We start from the raw sequence: 14,559 nt of genomic DNA, 5'->3' as shown, positions 1-14,559 counted from the left end.
AGAACTGCAGGAACTGGAGGTTGTTCCTTAAGAAATAAAAAAAAAAAAAAAAAGAGAAAGTCATGAAGATCAATATAAATCCCATGATTTGAAATGCTGCCTTCTAAAAAACTCTGCGGGTGTACAGAGAGTTATTTGATTATACAGGCTACAAGAAAGATTTATTTCTGAAGGAGAAATATAGGTCTGCTTTTGCTATCTGTAGATATCATTTTCCTTTAATGTGTTGCAGAATCGCATTACATGTGAAGGCTGTGAACTTAAACTTATAAATAACGTTTTCTATACTATGCATTACTTGAATTAAAAATGTATCATTATTACTGCTTTCAAATAAAAAGAAATACATATGCGTCTACAAATAGAGGGTATCTTTATTTCTTTAAGCAGAAAAGATTGTTATATCATACATGTTTGATATAAAGTATTGCGACCCAATAAATTTCAATAAATATGTGTAATCATTTTATAATTTATGAAGTATGCATTAAAGATTCATAAAAATAATGAATGTAAGATGTATTATGCATATTAGTAGCATAATTATCGTTACGCATAGGATAAATATGGATAGTTATTTTAATTTCTCTGATTATAGCAAAATGCTCGAGGGCTATGTGTCTAATGAAAGAGATGCTTTCGTGTTTGACTTTGTGAGGGAAACCGGCCACCGTTACACATGCAAAACCATGAAGTGCCCATTCAGCCACAAAGTTCGTAAAGTTTTGAACGCGAGTCGAAATACCGGAATTCTGCGACTTTAGCGCTCACATATTTTACATGTACGCGTCAGCGTAGCCAATGAGGGAGGGGTTTCGAAAATGGACCAATGAGCTTCTATTGCTCTTGTGAGGCTAAAACTTCGTGCATGCGAGTGTATGTTGTTTACGTTTTAATTCCCATTTTTTTTCGCAGTTATAAATGTATGGCGTAATAGTAGAAAATCTCGTAGTGTTTTCGTTTTATGAGTTTAATTTATCGCTGACATTTCACTTTCGCAATTTTTATTACAAATTAATATTTGGATTGAAGTTCACGGAATATTATCGCTCTTTACATCCAGAAAATGACTCAAGCTGCAATTAGCATCGAATATTATGCATTTACTAACACCTGTGGATTATGAGAGTTCAAGTGCATAATTGTTTTTAATGCAGCTGAGAAGGAATGGAAGCGTTACAATGAATCTAGTGGTTTCTTATTTCAGTGCTTCCATTCTTTTAATTTTTAAAGTGTAAGATTCAGAATACATATTATATATAACCTGATTATATCCATTGTTAACATTAAAAGTTATATGTGAATAAATCGAATATATTCGTTGTAAGATAAATTCATTCTGTTTGATGAGTATTTGTGTAGGCAGTATATTTAAGAATGAGCAATTATTAAATGTGAAATTTAACACACTGAATGTATACGAATGTAAATTAGTAAAGTTCACTTTTAATAAAATTATGCATTGGCTGTTATTATAGAACATCTTTTTCATATAGACTGCAATAAAAAGTGCTGGCTTCTATTTCCATATATCACTGGTGTAAATATTTTCTCATATGGCATAGCTTTATGTAATGATAGCATTTGGGCTCAGATGTCTATCACATATTTCTTTCTCCATCTTATTTACCCCTTATTAAGTAATATTTAACATGGATAGTTTTGCTAAATGTCCAACATGCGTTTTTATTTATTTCAATTTTTTTTCAACCAGGTAGTGAAAACTTCATAATTGCTTATATTTGATCCAACTTCGCAATGAAAATTTTCAGAAAAAATCGACGATGCTTTAATTATTTTGTACAGAAAATTGAGCTGCAAATTATTTTCAACCATCTTGCTTAACTCTTAACTCTTAAAGCACGAGAAAGGTCATGTGACATCACAGAAATATTACTGGCTACCCACTGGTCCATCCTAGAAGCCACTTGGCACTTATATGCTTACCGCTTAGCCCCTGGCGAGCCTATTTGTGGTTAAAAAACAGTAAATAAAGAAAGAAGAAAATAAAAATTATTCCTTTATTTAAGCTTATATTAGCGGATGAATATTTCAAAGCATCGAATACTGATAGTTCGAACCAGTTTGGAATTCTGACTAAACTGCTGGGTGTAGGTGGTTTAAGTTGTTTACCTACTTTGATTTTAATATAACATATATAAGCTAGTTTTCGTAAGCAATCTGTTCAGGAAGACATCTCTTTCCTTAGACAGATAGCTTTTCGTTACTTAAGTAAATAACACTTCTTAAACCTAAGGCAAATCGATCCACAGTTAGTCTTGATAGTGGAAAAGCATATAATGATAATGAAATGATGATACTTAAATGTAGAAGTTTATGTAATTTCGTAGATACGATATCTGTGTTACATCAGTTTATCAAATGCCACCATCAGTAGTTGGAAAACAGTTTGATTTAAAAATTTCCAGTCTGTTTATAGGTATAACTTTCACAATTATTTAATTAACTGAAATTTCTTTAAAATGCTAATACAGAAATTTCTAAATGTAAAGAATCTGTTATCAGTGTTTTAATAATTACTATTATGAAATACTCTTAAATACATTTTGACGGTTATTATTAATTAATACAGATTTTGAAAAACATTACAACGTTCTTCAATGCGATCCAAACAATACGACGCGTATAAAACAATAATTTCACTTGGTCCACACTTAAGTCTCTAATGAGTGTGAGGAATGAAATGGCAGAGAAACTTGCAAAAGTAGAATTTAAAATTAAGCAAAGAACAATCTTATTTTGGGATAGATTTTTCAATAAAACACTTCGATTTTGAAGGCAATCAGACACAGATACCTATTTTTCAGAAGCAAAAATATAATACGAAGAAAAAGAAATAAAAATATAGCCTTTTTTTTTGAAAGGAACCGCAATATCTTCTGGCTTAGATACAACATTCAAAGGAATGCAAAAGCGCAGATTGTATTATTCTTGATGCCAAATTGTACATTATTCGAAAAACTATCGTCTGTTAGCAAAGTATCGAAAAACCTTTTAAATATCATTGATTAAGATATAGATATTTTCTCTGACTTTCTTGCTAATAATCTAATCTTGCTAATAATAAGAAAGCTAAGACTTGCTAATAATAGACATAAAATCTTAATTTTTTCAGACTTTAAACTATATTTTATTAAAAGGTAACGTTAGGTGCCAATTTTATTTTTTAAAAAAAGCTGATAATTTCCATGCTGATTTTGTTTTTCGTTTCTAAGAATGTAAATTCTAATAACTTCGATATCCAGTTGACATATACGATATCACAATTGACAATTGAAATAAATATAACCATACACACCAGTGGCAGACGAATAAGACAGCCGAAAAAAAGCAGCAAAATCCTGAAGAAATATTTCGCATTAAAATATCGATATATATTTAGTTTGAATTTTATGATCCTTTTATGCATTTCAAAAACAAGGCTCAAACAACAATGTCACCAAGAATATATTTCAGAAGTAATATGATGGATTAGTTTGCAAGTTATTTCTTGTTATTTTTTTTTATGTTTCTATTATACTAAAACCTGAGACATTCAGGTTTTCCAACACTTCTTTTTCCGTCCAAAACTCAAGTTTAGAACAGACTTAAATTTTTAGAACAGAAACTCACTGAAATTTGAGCTTAAAGTTTCCACCAAGAAAAGCATTTTCGTTTCTACAAATATTGCAGCAGACAGGACAGGATTTAGAGTCGGCTTAAAAATGCACTGTAACTTCCAATAATGCAAACTTCGGTTGTTTGACTGAAATCTCTTTTTTCAGGTCTGGCCCATTCTTAAAACTTTTAGTAGCTTTTCTTTCTCGATAAAACAGGGTTAAGGAGCTTAGCGGCGAATGCGATGTACAAACTACTGCGCTAAAATTTATTTTGCATTCTTTTATTTCCAGGCTTCAGGAAACGGACGGCAACTTTTTCGAGAATTTCACGGCCCTCTCCTGGAAACAGGAAAACAGGAGACTTCAAGCAGCGCGAGAGGTAAGTTCATTTTTTTTTTTTTTTTTACGCTTTTCCTACAACGGAAAGTAATAAAATGGGTTTTAGAGTATGCAGTTTCAGTTTACCTTCCGACCTAAGCCAATCAGAGCTAATCAGCCTGAAGATTTGTTTTTATCTGCCAATTACAGTTGCTGCAAATTGGATTTAAGAATACTTTTTTTTTTCATTCTATAAAGTCACCGTCGGATAATTTTGTTTTGGGGCTTTTGCTTCTTATTATACCCTGTAAATGACAATCTGAAATAAGGACTTTCTTCTGGGCCTATGATGGCATTTAAAGTGATCCGTGACACAAAACCGATAACAAGGTCTTTATAATTTATCTAGCAATAAATCTCATCGCTATCTGCTTTTACAGTTTTTTAGTTTAGTTGCCTTACAGCAAAGCAAAAAACGGGCTATCTCTCTAAGAAGACGGATATATTCGTGGAGGATTTTTTAAGGAAACTTAGCTTATTTTCACGTTACACACGGAGAACCTACAAAGATTCCCATATAGTTACCAGTTTGCCGGGATATAAACCGCACTATCATGCTTGACCGCACTGTCAGGGGTCAAGCATCTTGGACTTAAACTATATTTACATATTATCATGCCGCACTGAATAGTATAATTGTAAGTGTTACTTGTTTCCGTATCATTTGGTTCGAGTTCGAAACCCAGTGAAGGCTTGGATTTTACTAAATACGTAATGTCTTTGTGTCATGATGGCACTTAAAATATACTGCAAGCCGGAAGTTCTCTCGAGCGGTTTGGTGTTAGAAGAAGAGGGAAGAAGGCGGTTGGTCTTGTTCCCCGGAGAATTCTTCTACAAAATTGCAGCGGAATATGGTTATTCTTATAGTCACCAGTAAGGACATATCATATCAACGACATATGTAATTTTGTTCTCCTTGCTGCAATAAAATTCTTGAACTTTCTCTGAAGTTGCTGTCGGAGACTTTATATAAAAGCCACGCAAAAACAATATGCCATCATTCATTCACCGCACTTTTACCAATAACTGAGTGGAGAGGGCCGTTGAATACTGGTAGTTGCCATTTCAGTGTAGGGGATGAAGGCATGATAGCTACCCCCCATGTGTAACGTAAGTGCAAGTCAGTTTGCCTCAGAACATCCTTCACAAAGGCATCCTTTTAGACAGACAGATATTCTCTGCTTTGAATCAATTAAACTAACATAACTTTGTGACATTAATGATTTCACTAACATTTAGCTTTGTGTTATATTTTTCCTATATGTCGTGCCACGCCACTCAAAATTTGGGCTTTGAGTTGCCTATGCTTTAATGAAGGATTGTGTGAGTTCAAAATTTGGTGGCTTTGGACTCCACCATTTTTTCACAGTACGAAGAAGATAAGTACATTCATATAAATTCTTTATTATTTGATTTGATAATAGAAAACTGTTAGCCGAAGAAAATTGTCAGCTTTGGATAAAGACAGTAGGAAGGTACTAAATGTGCTACCTTTTCATGGCTCAACTTTAATATAAGTTATGCTTCTTCCCACTAAAAACCTGTCTGATTTACAAATTAGATAATTAAACTGCATCGGTGTAAGTAATTAGCAAAAGATAATTAACTCTCCAGTTGATTAAGCTGTAATTACTTTACAACATTAACTAATGGAGTAGTAATCTGATATTCTAAAGTGGAACAAAAAATAATTACTAACTCCAGACTTCTGAAGAAGAGCGTTTAGAATGCTTGTCACGCTTTGGGAGTTAACTGGCTTTTCATTGGAGGAAGGGGATTCTGAAGTTTCATTATCATGCTAATGTCGTAGGGATTCTACTCATGTCATTTTAAAGTACTGTGAATAGTTGGGATTTCACACTTTTATTTAGACGAATGTTACGTCCCCTTGGAGTCTTCAGGTCTTGCATCAACTATGTTAACACTTATATGTAGAGAAAAGTCTTAAGAATTCTTTATCTTCCCCTGACCCGTTTAGTTATAAAAAATTATCACAATTTATCAGACATATGTCTTTGCCTGACCTTTATTTTCGCAGTCCTTAGTCTTAGAGACATACTTCTAATCACAAAACATTTTCAAATGACGCACATGTTCATGCTTTGGCAAACTTAAATTTAAAAAACTCAGGTGCATACCTCATGACTTTTTTGTACGTCCTTTTAAATTGTGCCCATTTTTTGTGCACTTCATTTATATTTATTTCCTCGAATTATTCTAGCTTAATTAACCAAACCCTCAATGCTAGTGGAAAATGACATCAAAAATTACAAATTCAGAAAATAAGTATTCCGCTCAATTTTTGTCAAACTTCTTTTATTTTTTCATAATGAATATAAAATTTGACCAGATATACATATAGTAATCGGGAGATCGCATTCTAATTAGATGTCGTTATTCGTATTTTTTTTTTTTTTTTTAATTTGAGATTGCTAACACGTGAATATTTTCGTCATTTAAAACACTTCTATAGATGGAAGTACGTATCTTCCACCAGCGATTGAGAAAATAAAGGCCAAGTAAGGACTTTTAAGCCAAGTGAGAAATATAGAAATGGTACTGCCGATTGCAATAAAAATGGGAAGTGCATAACTAGATCTTATAGCAGTTCAAAACGCAAAATGTTAACGTTCTACTGCTAATTGGTTTTCAATTATGCGAGATATATATGCACATACGCTCATATGAGCGAGATACATACGCATGACAGATGTCACGAAAATATTCATTTTGAAAGCATTTTACACTCCGTTTTGTAATTCATTTTACACACCTTAATTCTGTGTATACGTACAGGCGTCAAGCATATAAAAAATGTCAAAATCGATTCGGGAACAGTCAAAATGCATATTTCCGTTGACATATGAAACCTGAAATTTTTCGAAGTTAAAAATGTACTTCTTTTACATTCTACAAGGAAATAGAAAAGTCAGTTTTCTAAATTTAAAGGAATGTAATATTTTATAAATTTCTTCGGTCCTTATATGTTTAGAAAGCATTTGTACTCATTATAAAAATAAAACCCAAAATATTTAAATTCCGTATAACAAAAACCGAGGAAGATATTTGATATGAAAATCGGGGATCATATTCAGACGTCTTACACAAATACAAGAAAGAAATGTTTGCGTTTATCGATAACTGAAAATAGAATATCCGGTTGGAGAAAGGTTCTGATATTAAGAAGTTATATAACAAGGATTTCTATACAGATTTTTTGTGGAACGTACCGATCCATTAAATCACTTCAAAATTGAATTCTTGTTCCCACTAACGAAACTCTTGTTCTAAGAAACACTGCTAGGCTTCAGTATTCGCATATAGCCAATTCATATTATTATTTAATTAAAAATGAAAAATATTTCTACTTCAACGATTTTCTACAATTACCAGATATTGATTCTAAAGCACGAATGTTTCACTAGAATGCTAATAACGTATCTTAAGACTGAATTCTTGTAAATTACTGGTTTGGAAATTCTTCCGGCATACAAAAAAAATGTAACAAAATTTAAAACAAAGACACTTGTAAATCGCAAAAGGACATCATTGAAAGCCATTTAAGGGAGGAAAATATTACACCCGAATTATTGTAATTTATTTATTCATCGATCCCTGAATACAAGTGGAAAATGACATGAAATATCGGTATTTTGCAGTTCAATATCTCGTTAAATTTTTTATTTACGGGAGCCAAACTTTTTATGTTATATTTTTTATAATGAGCATAACATTTGCCTAAATATAAGTAGAGGGACCGTACGAAGGTATAAAAAGTCAGATTTCCTAATGTTTACAAAACTGGTTTCTGTAAATTTTGGCTATTTGTAACATTTTTGTATTTGAAAGTACATGTCTAGAGCCCACAGTTGCGAAAATAAAGGCCCGGAAAATACTTTTTTGTGGACATGATGTATATCGTAGGTTTCTGTTTGATTATGGAAATTTTTCGGACAAGATCTGACTAATTCAGAAGTCAAACAACAAAAATCAGCGTTATATTTTCAAATTTTCACAGGACTAGTTTCGATGGTTTTACCGAACCACCATCGTCAGCTGCAAAAGCACAAATGAACGAGATAGACGACAAGATAGAACGAGAAGTTCTGACTGTTTTCAGATAAAAATACTATACATAATGATTACACGAATAACGTCTAAACTAATTTCAGAATAACATTATAGGCTTCCTTTTCCCTCCTCAAATATATTTTTTGATTCGTTCCCTTAGTCCCCATATGTCAACACCTGGATGCTCAAAAAGCATATGAACAATATTTACTTGCTTATTTGCGCAAGAGCAGGAAAATCTTGCTCCCTTCAAATTAAACCATATTGAAAATTTTGCTTATTTATCTGATTAGTCAACATTTGATTTAAAAAAGGTCAGGTAAATGGTGCTTTTCCTTGATTTTTTTGAAAAAAATCTAAATCAATCTTCCAATGGAATCTGCTGTCCATTAATTCTGCCAGATCTGTTAACCTTGTTGTAGTGATGTCAAGAGACTACAAATAATAGCAATCTCAAGATGCACTGAGATCTCAAATTTTATTCCCAATTTTGCTAAACAGTCGGTATTTCGAAGAAAAACAGCACTAAGAATGGACATTTAGGGACGTTCACATTGCGGATACGACAAAATCGCGTCTGCAAAGTTAAATTTCTATGAAAAAAATCGGATTAGGTTTAGTTTAGATTAAGAAAGTATGTATAGTTTACATGAACCTAAATAATGTTCTTATTAAAAGGAAAATGAAGCAAATGTTTATTGAAATGTCTAAAGAACAATGTCCGACGCAACTCAATAAATGTTTTGAGGTAAAGAAGTCCAAATTTTCTCAAACTCTGTCTCATAAAATATGAAAAATTATAAAAGGTCTCTACACAATGAATCCAAGCAGAAGGAGGACGTTATATTCAAAGTTCACCTGTTGCCTCGTTCGTATTTTATACAGTAGTAAATGTGTGTGTATATTTTATTATTTCACATTCACGTGTAGCTAATCCAAGAACTCAACGTAACTGTATTATTTCTTAAAAAACGTAATTGTATTAACGTAAAAAATGTAATTGCCAACGTAATTGTATTATTTCTTAAAAAAATGTTTCATGCTGATAACATTTGGTGGCAACGTTATTTTATTTGAAAAGTGATAAGGACGAAAAAGTGAGATTAATAGAATTCTGGTGCTTAAAAACAATGTTGCATTTTAGTTTTCCAGAGCATAAAACTACAATTATATTTTCATGAAGTCTAAAATAAGAATGTCCTAGTTTGTTTATTTTAAATCTGGGAAGACCTTACAGTTTAAAGTTTATTTGCGTCAACTCTTGAAATATCCCTTTTGCACTTGCTTTAACTTAAAATGGCTCTGAAAACAAAAAATGTCTGAGCTTCCTCTGAAATAGATTTGGGTAAATATTCTGGAAATACGTATTCAAATTTTACGTGTTTTATTTATATACTTTGCTTACAAAATTTAATTTGTAACTTTGTAGTTTATTTAATTCTCAAAATATTTTAATCTTAATTATCTTATCTGTCTTCATAATTCTTAATTTATCTTATCTTATTATTCCTAATTATCGTATTTATCTTATTTATATTCTTAGTGTATTTATTTATTATATTCTTTTAAAATAAATTCTTAAATATAATTTTCATTAAACGAAGATTTTTAATTTTCCTTTGGTTAAAAACTTTAAATATTTAGTACCGTTTCATTATTATTATTATTTCAGAATTTAATAAATGGAATTATAAGACTGTTCTTACTTTTTGTGCAAAATTTGTAAAAAAAAACAATATGTTAAGGATGAAAAGTATATTTTCGAAACATTGAGTTTTGGTTTAACATTGATTTCGCCTCACCAAAAGTATGTTATAAATAATTTATTTTAAATCATACACCCAGTGAAAAAATTATTTTCTTAAATTAAAAATTTTAATTTTAATTTAAGAACATTTTTCTTAAATTATACGACTTTTATTTAAAGGTTTTATATAGTTTACTTCCTAAATGTGTTATTATAGTTACTCAAAATTTGTTTTCTGTTAATGGTTCTGAGTAATAATAAATCAAAGATTTAATGGAAAATGCATCAAGTGATTTTAAATTTCTCATTTCACTTTTCAGAATTCAAGGAATTAATTTATTTTGGCACCTTGCCTACAAACGAGTAAAGTGAAAAATTCTCAATCGTGTAATAAATATTCTAGGTCAAACATGCAACCCCCTTACAACCATTTTGCGGCAGTAATTTCTTTTTGGCCTTAGAAGAAAATACAGGTAATGCGTGCCATCTATTGGATTTCACCATCAATAATCTAATTTTGCAACAGCACGTTCACAAGGAGAAAGTTGTTCTCTCCAAAGCTGAAAGCTTAGTCTCGCTGTATAAACAAGGAAGAAAAGTATTAATATTATAAATTTATGCATGTTGTGCAACTAATATTTTATTTATACAATGCAGCTCAGGTAGCGTTTGCTATATGATATATTATTTTAATTCATTTATAAAAAGGAAGGTGATTGAAATTTCGGTGCAAATGCATTATTCTTAATTCTATTTGGGGTTTCCAAATTAGTGTTTCTGTTAGAGAATATATGTTTCTTAATGTGCATGAGATTGAAATCTTAAAGCAAAATTTAGGATGGTTAACTGATTAGACAGACCAGTTTTTCTCTAACATAAAAATTGGGAAAATGAGAAGACAAAAATAACTCTTATTTCAAAGTGCAATTTCCATAAAGGATATGCAGTTATATAGAATGACGCATATTGTTCCTACCAACGTTAGAAAGCAACACAAAGATGGTGAGTTCTTGGATTAGCTACACGTGAATGTGAAATAATAAAATATACACACACATTTACTACTGTATAAAATACGAACGAGGCAACAGGTGAACTTTGAATATAACGTCCTCCTTCTGCTTGGATTCATTGTGTAGAGACCTTTTATAATTTTTCGAAGCCAGGAACCTGAAGAAATCCGCTATACTGTGGCCGAGATTCAAACTTCTGACTTCTCGAATACGCGTAAAGCGTGCTTCCAGTTACACCACAAACGTATGCTGAAAGGAGGGTAAAAATACCTTATAACTGTTCGAGGCGATGGATTTTATGTGATTATGGCAAAGCCTCGAAAGCTATCTGCCTAAGCGGAGGGATGCCTTCATGAAGAATTTTCTAAGGGAAACTGACTCGTATACACGTTACACATGGGGAAAATCACGAAAACGCCCATGCAGCCAATCGGGTGCATGGTATTCGAACATCGAACAGAACTACCAGTGTTCAGCGTCTTTACCGCTCGGCTGCTGGTGTGCTGTTAAAGGCGATGGAAGAAGGCTTCCATAATGCGTCTCAGCATGACCTGTGGAATAGAATATAGCTGATGGTCAGTTGCCTGCAAACTATTTGCAAAATCTACACCTTCCATTTCACTCCAGAATAAGCAGTCTGGAGTTATCAAGTGTGGGGAGTTGCTAAACGAGAATTCAGACGATTTGGGAATGTCTGTTGTATTACAGATATATTTACGTTTGCCATTGCGCAGTCGCGTTGAAATCATATCGTATTCACTAATAAATTTGTATGCGCTATTTGAGGTAAATGTTGCATTCATGGATCTGTTTCGCGTAGGTACCCGTAATATATAGCAATGCTAGGAAAACGCTGCGCTGGATGATCTGTTGCGTGTAAGTCAACTATTCAGAGGGAAGTTCTTTTTCTACGTAGTACATACACTTCTGAGAGATTTTTCCTTCATACTTCTTGAGGAAACACGTGTCTCGGAAGAAATTCTTATTGTGTTTCGAGTCCGTGTTCTTACAGGGATTTAATATTTTGTTTGCGTTTTATCGATGCGTGTTCAAATTCCCGCGAACCAGCTGGTTGCATGGCCTTTTCCGTCATTTATCCTGTGTGCAAACGTGAATACGAAATGATATCTCTTGCTTTAGGCAGATATCCCTTGTATGCTTTGTCGGGTTCAAACAAATAAATGAAGAAGCTTGTAAAGGACTGTTTCATTTCTCAATTCATGGCGTAAATGGTACTTAATCCTGCTTGCGTCGAAAGATCCACAGTTTAAATGTCAGCGAGGACGCAGCTGAATTTTTCATATTCTTTGCATCGATATTGTCCTAGAATCTGAAAAAAGCCTCCAACTAAAAATATGGAGGACCATAAAATTTTAACCATCTGGATTTGGCAATGAAGTCTTCTCTCTGTCAAGTTACTTTTTTAGTGTGACAGGATACAAGGAATATTCTCCTTCTTCACTAATTCCGACGATATATTGCTGATTTTTCCTGTTTCCTGCTTGAAAAATCCTTAATGCGTCTATAAGTTTCCTTTTTTTTTTATCTACAAAAATAACAAGAAGTTCGGATGATTGATGTTCTAATTGTTTTGAAGCCATATAATTAATATTTCGGATATATTGTCTAGATAACTGAAACTTTCATATGTATGAAAAGATGTTAGTTACTTATTACACTGAAACTAAACTCTTTGTTTGTTGCTTAGAGAGATGGAAGAATTTGGAAGATAAACCTGTCTCCAAAAATGCAGTTTTTATTAACAATTTACTTAGTAACGAAAATCAAACATACATTATTACATACAAGTTTAGTTAACTAACTAGCAGCATAGCAAAATGTTAACTAGTTAAATATTGCAATAACAGTAAGGAGTTCTGAATTTTGCGTTAAGTCATGATTGTAAAATATATAATTGAAAAGAAATGCTTGGATTTTTAGTGATCCTTGTCTGTTTTCGGAAAACAAAACAACTCTCAACTACAATGCGTTACCCTTTTCTTGAGATACAGCTAAAGAATTTCAAATTCTGAGTTCATGAAAGCCTGTCAGTTAGATATACCTTTGGTCCAGAAATAACCTGCTATTTCATACTTATTATTTTTGGTCTCCTCTGGCAACCAAAAGAAAGAAGAAAAATGTCGAAAGACAAGTTCGAAGATTTTACGTGGCAATGGCGTGGACGTTTTCTTTCCGATGGAATATTTTTTTCAAGGGGTTGATTGACAAGAGATGTGGTTCCTTTTCCGAGCAACAAAATGTTTTTATTCATTTTTCCCATGTCTCCTTTTGAATACGGAACAAAATTGAATGCTTTTATACTGAAGAGAACGGATTTAATTTTTTTTGGCACTTCCGGTTCCGCTCTTTGGGGAAGTTCTTGTATAATATGATTATTTTATTTATATTTTTGAGGCTTCTATCTAGTTTCTTTGTGCGCTATCGGGTCTACCTACTTCCTTTTCTGGATTGAATGCGGAAAGGAGATATATACATTGATAAGATATAATATTTACAAGCGTAAAATACTCTTTTATTCTGGAAAAAGCTATTTTTAACAGATATCGTGATCGTCGACTGTAGAAAACGTAGTTCTCAATCTCTTGATTCGGTATAATCTGATGTCTTTTATATTTAAATTGCATTATTTTAAATCAAAATTTTAGATTTCTTAAAATCGTTAATTTAAAATCGTATTTTCATAAGCCCAGTTTACGCTAAAATCTGGAAAATTACTAAACCTTTTATTCTGACTGCGTTTATCTAATTTTTCTACGTAAATTTTTATGACGATTTCATACGGACACTGATATGCAGTACTCTTCTCGTTGTCTTGTAAATACATTTCATGGAAGAATGGTTGCCAGAGTCTCAAGAGGAGGTTGAACTCCTATTGCCACCTCCAGTTTTGAGGGAGAGAATCCCGGAACGGGTGCGAGGGTGATCTTCCACCTCTCTTTCCAAGACCAATTCACAAGAGAGGACTTTCAGCTCGCTATATATTTAGAGTGCCCCCATGCCGCAAAGACACTAAATATTTACAAATATCCATGCCTTCTCCGGCATTGGTACCCAGGTCCTTCAGTACCGCAGTAGGTTTCCCTAAGCACTATAATGTCTGAGCGGTAATATGCTGTGCTGTTCTTTTAAAATAGATTACTTGAACAGAATGCAGCTGTAACTTTTATTGGAATGTAAAATGTGCAATACAGAACAACTGCTTAGGGTTCCGAAATGATGGTCTCTCAACAAAAGTCAACTGGATCTAAACGCAGGCAAACCCACAGAAGAAAATGTAAAGTCATTATATCTCACATGGCAAATACCCACCACGGATAAAAGCCCTCATTGATGAAAGCTCATATTGATGAAACCTCACATCGATAAATTTTCGTAGTGATAGAAAACTCACACGAATAAAAAGGCGTAAGATTAACGACGAAAGGTAACTAAAACGATATACGTAATACACATCGATATAATTAATATTGTGCCCATTTGTGGCTTATATTGCTTCATCTTCACTCCTGGTATTAAATTAAGCAAGGTTGTTGTGATCTCTTGTGGAACAGCCATCTAAGCTAATTTAGAATGTGTCCAAATTTCATCAGGATTCGCTGAATAACTATCATAACGCATCGCCCTTCATTATATCATGGGACATTTTCAGTCCTGAAGAAGGCCATCGTTAATGTTGCAGTGTAAGACGTAATACTAATCTTCCTGGAAA

At 32.7% G+C, this 14,559-nt stretch overlaps 1 long non-coding RNA gene across 2 annotated transcripts in view; it reads left to right on the top strand.

Moving 5' to 3' along the window:
* The window catches only part of LOC146995431 (uncharacterized), a 119,643-nt gene that overhangs the window by 86,413 nt on the left and 18,671 nt on the right, over positions 1–14,559 (top strand). For both annotated transcript variants that reach the window (XR_015043047.1, XR_015043046.1), the window contains exon 2: positions 3,912–3,999. This is a non-coding gene — a long non-coding RNA (uncharacterized LOC146995431). The remainder of the gene's footprint in view (positions 1–3,911; positions 4,000–14,559) is intronic.

The sequence above is a fragment of the Stegodyphus dumicola genome, chromosome 9 (genome assembly GCF_044657685.1).
Source record: "Stegodyphus dumicola isolate Sdum_Otavi_A_Nest chromosome 9, ASM4465768v1".
Taxonomy (NCBI): Eukaryota; Metazoa; Arthropoda; class Arachnida; order Araneae; family Eresidae; genus Stegodyphus; species Stegodyphus dumicola.
This window is presented reverse-complemented; position numbering and strand designations above follow the sequence as displayed.